Source organism: Nuphar pumila, chromosome 2, assembly GCF_984573655.1.
Source record: "Nuphar pumila chromosome 2, dmNupPumi1.hap1.1, whole genome shotgun sequence".
NCBI lineage: Eukaryota > Viridiplantae > Streptophyta > Magnoliopsida > Nymphaeales > Nymphaeaceae > Nuphar > Nuphar pumila.
Window position 1 is genome coordinate 108,965,287 of NC_143250.1, and position 7,244 is coordinate 108,972,530.

The 7,244-nt window shown below is 46.1% G+C and overlaps 1 pseudogene; it reads right to left on the reverse strand.

Annotated features, from left to right (window-relative positions):
• Positions 1-4,972: 4,972 nt before the first annotated feature.
• On the reverse strand, positions 4,973-5,404 carry LOC149846666 (sugar transport protein 5 pseudogene; annotated as a pseudogene).
• Positions 5,405-7,244: the final 1,840 nt, after the last annotated feature.

The window sequence follows — 7,244 nt, forward strand, 5'->3', positions numbered from 1 at the left end:
CTTCTCCTCCTTCTGCTTCCTTTCTCTCTCCTTTTCCGCCTCCTCCTTCTCCTTCCTTTCTCTCTCCCTTTTCTCCTCCTCCTCCTTCTCCTTCCTTTCTCTCTCCCTTTTCTCCTCCTCCTTCTGCTTTCTTTCTCTCTGCCTTTTCTCCTCCTCCTTCTCCTTCCTTTCTCTCTCCCTTTTCTCCTCCTCCTCCTTCTGCTTCCTTTCTCTCTGCCTTTTCTCCTCCTCCTTCTCCTTCCTTTCTCTCTCCCTTTTCTCCTCCTGCATCCTTTCTCTCTTCTTTTTCGCATCCTCCTCCTTCTCCTTCATTTCTCTCTCCTTTATCTCCTCCTCCTTCTGCTTCCTTTGTCTCTCCTTTTTTGCCTCTTCCTCCTGCTTCTTCCTTTCCCTTTCCCTTTCCTTTTCTTCCTCCTCCTTCTCCTTCAGCCGCCTTTCTTTCTCTTCGATTTCTTGTTTCCTTCTTTGCCGCAGTTCTTCCACCTGCTTTTTCCTTTCCCTTTCCTTTTCTTCCTCCTCCTTCCGCCGCCTTTCTTTCTCTTGCAGTTGTTGTTTCCTTCTTTCCTGCAATTCTTCCTCCTCCTTCTTCCTTTCTCTTTCCTTCTCTACCTCCTCCTCCTTCTTCTTCTGTTGCCTTTCCTTCTTTTCCTCATTCTCCTTCTGCTGCCTTTGCATTTCCTTAGCTTCCTCGAACTCCAACTCCTTCCTTCGCCTTTCCTTTTCTTCCTCAAACTAAGGAATATTCTGTTCCTTCTCTTCCTCCTCCTTATTCATTTGCCTTCGCCTCTCCTCCGCCTCCTTCAGTAGACTTGCCTTGTGTCGCATTGCTCTACTCTCCAAGTTTCTCCTACGAGCCTCCGCCATCATATTGCTAAAATCCCTTTCCCACTCCTCCGCCTTCTTCTTCCTCTTTTCCATCTGCTGTGCGTTAATCCTCCACCTTCTATTTATATTCTCTTCAATATTTCTGGCCTTTGCCTTCTCTTCGTCATCCTTGTTCTGCATCTTTCGTTCTTCAGAGTTCTTCCTTTGGTCCGCAGCCTCGATATCTGATGGATAATCCTCCGCAAAATATGATTCCAAGGCTTTTTCTCTGTCTTCATCGTTCTCAATCTTAAGTATATTTTGGTATCTTTCAAAAACTTTAGATAAATGGGACTGGCGGATCACTTCTCTAATAGACAACCCATAGAACGACGGGGTATCTCTAATCTGATGAGGCGCAGACATTGCTAACTTGCACAACACAATACACGATCATCATCAGTAGAAATCGTCGGAATATTTGGGTTCATAATACAAATCCTTGTATAAGAACCAATCTTCAGATTAAAGAAAGAAAACTTACACGAAACTCACCGAAACGATGAGAATTTGGATATTCCAACTGTAGAGTAAGCAACAGTAACAACTAATACGCAACAGAAGGTGGCAACGATGCTGCGACTGCGCGTAAGACGGAAACAGATGCTCTGGTAAAAAGGAAAGGATGCTCCGACAACTCGAGATGAAAGCAAAGAATCTCTGGTAGAGTGCTTAGAGCGAGAAAGGATTTTTTTGAACTATTTGTATCATAGAACATAACGCTTGCTACATACGCAACCACCTGCAGAACGTTTTCCCGCGATATCGATGGAGGGCAGTTTTGTCATTTTCACGAACCGACGATTCAGTTTTCTAGAAGGAGGGCATTTATGTCCGTCCGAGGAAGAGGAACCGACGATTCAGTTTTCTAGAAGGAGGGCATTTATTTCTGTAAATTTTCAGCGATATCTATTGTCATTTCATTCCCCATTTTAACTTCAACGATACATTACAACCACCTGCGGAACGTTTTCCCGCGATATCGATGGAGGGCAGTTTTGTTATTTTCACGAACCGACGATTCAGTTTTCTAGAAGGAGGGCATTTATGTCCGTCCGAGGAAGAGGAACCGACGATTCAGTTTTTTAGAAGGAGGGCATTTATTTCTGTAAATTTTCAGCGATATCTATTGTCATTTCATTCCCCATTTTAACTTCAACGATACATTACAACCACCTACGGAACGTTTTCCCGCGATATCGATGGAGGGCAGTTTTGTCATTTTCACGAACCGACGATTCAGTTTTCTAGAAGGAGGGCATTTATGTCCGTCCGAGGAAGAGGAAGCGAATGGCGGTAAAGGTTACTTAAGTCTTTGCTGCGGCACCAAATTACGATGCAATATGATGGCGAATGGCGGTATTGTTTTGTTCATTATTCTGATCAACTCACACGAGGAGTTGGCAAAACCCGAGCAGGACAAGTAGCAAGCGCATTAGAAACACTGATACTGAACTCCTTCGCATATTTGTCAATATTATAATCATTTGAAGAAACAACCTGCAAATGTAAAGAGTTAGCAGCAAGAAGGACTATGGATCTTACTGGTGGAATCTCAGTAATCCAATCGAGATGAGCATGAGGGCCAGATTCTGCTTACTGAGAAGCACTTAAGCAGCAAGCAACAAACACAAACAATCAAAGCAAGAAAGAGATGGTTGATGAGCCCGAACGGGTATCATCCTGTGAGGGCAAAGGGCCATGAACATGCTGGGAGGAGCCCTCAGACCCCCCTTCTGTAAGGGTAAAAGCTCTGAATCAGACTCCATAACTCTTCAAGTTGAATGATGCTACACACACTGAGAGGAGCCCCCAGACCCTCCTCCTGTAAGGGTAAAAACTCTGAATCAGGCTCCACAACAGTAAATGTGCAGGTCAGTCGGTGCTTGATGGAGCAATGTAAGATCTTCTGTTGGATGTGCATAGAAGCAGAAATAGAAGGGAGAGAGAGTGTGAAAGGGTTGATGTCCAGGGGAGATATCTTTCTCGGATAATCCTGTAGTGCAGAGACTGGGTCTTAAATAATCATCTTCGGGGCACTTAAGTCTTTACAACCACTCCTTTTCAAGAACCGTCATTTTTTTTTGCACCAATGGAGGAGAGGGTACTTAAGTCTTTGCAATCGCATCAAACTCCAACGCTATAGCGATTTGTAGTGTTATTCAGTAAGCAAATCGCTGTACCTAACCGGAGGTCATATTCCAAATCCGTAAAAAGTGGTGTCTTCGTTATTGAGTCTAGTTTATTTTTGTAAATTTTCAGCGATTTCTATTGTCATTTCATTCCCCATTTTAACTTCAACGATACATTACAACCACAATCATCAAAAGAAAGATTGCCTAAGCTAAGAGTCTTGAGAGAGTAGAGGAGGGCCTCACCACCCACCGAATAACAAAAAATACAACGACTCAACTTCAAGTGCAGTAAGGACCCAGAGTCGAATAAATTTAGAGGCAGCTCATCAGTAAGGACCCACAACAGTCAATGTGCAGGTCAGTCGATGCTTGATAGAACAATGTAGGATCTTCTGATGGATGTGCACAGAAGCAGAAATAGAAGGGAGAGAGAGCGAGAGAGGGTTGATGAGCCCCCGGACCTCCCTCCTGTAAGGGCAAAAGGCCATGAACACGCTGGGAGGAACCCTCAGACCCCCCTTCTGTAAGGGTAAAAGCTCTGAATCAGACTCCATAACTCTTCAAGTTGAATGATGCTACCCACACTGGGAGGAGCTCTCAGACCCCCCTTTCTGTAAGGGTAAAAACTCTAAACCAGACTCCACAACTCTTCAAGTTGAATGATGCTACCCACGCTGAGAGGAGCCCCCAAACCCTCCTCCTGTAAGGGTAAAAACTCTGAATCAGGCTCCACAACAGTAAATGTGCAGGTCAGTCGGTGCTTGATGGAGCAATGTATGATCTTCTAATGGATGTGCACAAAAGCAGAAATAGAAGGGAGAGAGAGAGAGTGAGAGTTGAATGATGCTACCCACGCTGGGATGAGCCCCCAAACCCTCCTCCTGTAAGGGTAAAAACTTTGAATCAGGCTCCACAACAGTCAATGTGCAGGTCAGTCGGTGCTTGATGGAGCAATGTATGATCTTCTAATGGATAATCCTCCAGTGCAGAGACTAGGTCTTAAATAATCATCTTCGGGGCACTTAAGTCTTTACAACCACTCCTTTTCAAGAACCGTCATTTTTTTTTGCACCATTGGAGGAGAGGGTACTTAAGTCTTTGCAATCGCATCAAACTCCAACGCTAATTAATGCTGACAAACATGGGGATACGAGACACACATGCTTACATACGTGGTGCTCTTTGGGACCCCCGATCATGAGATGTAGCTAACTGCCCTGTTCGGGGGGGGGGAACATATAACCTGCTTTGGGATCAGGCGGTAAGGTCTAGGAGAGATAGACGCTTTGTTGTATGGTTCACCCCCAAGCAGTTAAAACTCCTAGAGCACCCCCTTGCCCACCATGAAGCCTGCTGCTTTGGCCATAAGGCAAGGGATACACACCCTGAGTATCGAAATTGTGACATTCTTGAATGTCTGAAGCCGACCCACCTAGCCAGATGTGTTTCAATGCATTGGGTATCAAAGGATGGAGTTAATAGAGTTAGCTCTTTTCTTTTCCACCAACGGGGGCACCACTTGTCTGGTAGGAGCAGCTAGTGCAAGTCACCTTGTGTTGGAATGTTACAAGTTCAAATCCCAATGGTATCGTTGTATAACTGATAGGGGTCTGCCTAACCCCAGTTTGTCTTTCAAAGAAAAAGAGAGAGCTCTTTTGCAAGTTGAATGAAAATGTTGACAGAGAAATTTCACCGTTCACAAGAGAGAAAAGATTTCTTGACTACAAATCAGGCTAGAAAGAAGCGGTTCAATATTATGTTGCCACCTGCAGTTACATTTAACCTAACCTTCAAGGTTACCCTCAACTTCTTTGCAATTTCCTGACTATCCCTGACACATGTCCTAAGAACAGCGCCTTGCCTTGACCGATACCATACATTCTCAGTCAAGGTATGCAACTGCTCTTTGCAAAATCAAGGGGCCAAGACACAATAGTTACTAAGTAGTGAACTAGACCAGAGAGAGCCTGGCTTCAAGCACTAAGCTTCCTGCCATGTCCTTTTTCTGGGTATGGATTCTCTGCGACGACGAACCGTTTCCAGTACCAATGTTTCTCCCAAACCTTCTCCATGTCCTCCAATGGCACCCCTCTGGTTTTCGGCATCAATGCCGCCATGAAAATGGTCATGATCATGATACATGCAACATAGAAGATGAAGATCCAAAACTTGAATGCACAGAGCATCGAGAGAAAGAGCTGGGCCACTATGAAGCTGGAGGCAAAGTTGACTGCTACAGCTATGCTCTGGCCAGCGAGTCGGATCTCTAGGGGGAAGATCTCACTCGGAATCACCCAGCTCAACGGGCCCCATGACCATGAAAACGTTGTCGCATACATGCACATGAGCATCATCACCAGCTCCGCGCTGCTCTTGGCCAATGCGGATGTGCCTGAGCTTCCCATCGATGAACCAAGTACACATGCAATGGCCGCCTTTGATCCAGGTCCGACCCAAAGAGTGAAACGTGAGCATTATGGCATTGACTAGAAAGGGAGGGGCATTTCTGTCACTTTATCTTGAGATTTATCAAATAGAATCGAATATGGGTAGTATATTTGTTACGGATCGGATTCAACAATAGAGGTGGTCTATTCCAATCGGATCCGAGTCAGGTAACTAAAATTGATCAGATCTGGGTCATAATTGAGTGCAATCTGACCTAATCTGTCAATTGATCCGGTAACCATCCAATTTTAATCCAGTAGGATCAGGTCAATTGTACCTCTGACGATAAGATGGGAGGGTCAGGTGCAATGTAATTGCACACTTTAGTGTGCTACTGCACCTGTCACCATCTGCTTGGGCTCTACAGCTTACAGGCTGCATGTCTCTCAAAGATGGAGGGTGATCAGGTGCAGCAGCACCACTACAAGAAAAATGCTAATTAGCGATGGATTTTTTCCATCGTAAATTTGCGACGGATCAGCGAGCGAAAACTATTTGTCGCTAACATTTGAATTTTTTGCAAAATTAGCGACGGAAATATATCTGTCGCTAATTAGCGACGGATTAGCGACAATATTTTTTTGTCGCCAAAACACTACAAAAAAATGGTAATTAGTGATGGAATTAGCGAGGGAATTTTTCCGTCCCTAATCCGTCGCTAATTTTCGATTTAAATCCGTCTCGCCTGAGGCGCGAAATTTTCCCTCCCCCCGTTCAAAAATTTTCTTCCCTCTGTTTTTCCCTCCTCCCGTTCGATTTAAACCATCCCCACCTTCCTCTGACGATGCGCAACAACCTCTCACACCACGGAGGTCGTCCTTCTCATGCACCTCTCGCACCACGCGCAACTTCTGCAGTCGCTCTGCACCGATCCCTCCGTCCCCGTCTCATCGTCCAGCCCGACGGCACCTCTCGCACCACGCGCAACTTCTGCAGTCGCTCTGCAGCGATTCCTTTGTCTCTGTCTCGTCGTCCAGCCCGACGGCACCTCCATCCTCCATTCTCAGGCACCTCTCGGTGGAGACTGCTCGGGCACCAATGGCACCTCCATCCTCCGCGTCGTCGTCCAGCCCGACGCCTCCTGCAAGTTCTCCCCCATGAACCCTGGCTACGCCGCCTGCCTTGACTGCTCCTCCCGGCGGTGCCCCTCGGCAATCTCCACCGCCTGTTCCACCTCTCCCTCGCCGGATCCCATCTCCACTACGACCCTCGCCGGATTCCGTCTCCCTCGCCGGATCCCGTCTCCAGCCGTGACTGGCTCGCTGCGGAAGAGCGTCCCGACGCCGGTTCTGTACAAAAAAATTTGCTCCCTGCCGGAGAACGCGCCGACAGCGAGCATTTTTTTTAATTTTTTTTTTAAATTTAACGACGGATTAGCGACGGATATTATCCATCGCTAATTTAAAATAGCGAAGGACTAGCGATGGATCATATCCGTCGCAAATTAGCGACGGATAAGTTGTGGCACTACTTAGCGTCGAAAAATTCGCGATGAAAGTTATCCGTCCCTAATCCGACGCTAATCCGTCGCTAAACAGTTTAGCGACGGATTTAGGTTGTCGCTAATCCACAGGTTTCTTGTAGTGCACATTAAAAGTATACAATCACATTGCACCTGATCCTGTTTTGACTATAAGCCATTAGAGGTCCCTGATGAGGTTAAACTGGCAAGCTAGGGTTAGACTAGGGGTGTCAATTGGTCGGCTTTACCCGGACCAAACCCTATAGGGTCCGGGTATGGTGATAAATAAGAAGACCCGATTAAGAGCTGGGTCTGGACCCAAAGGATCGATTAAT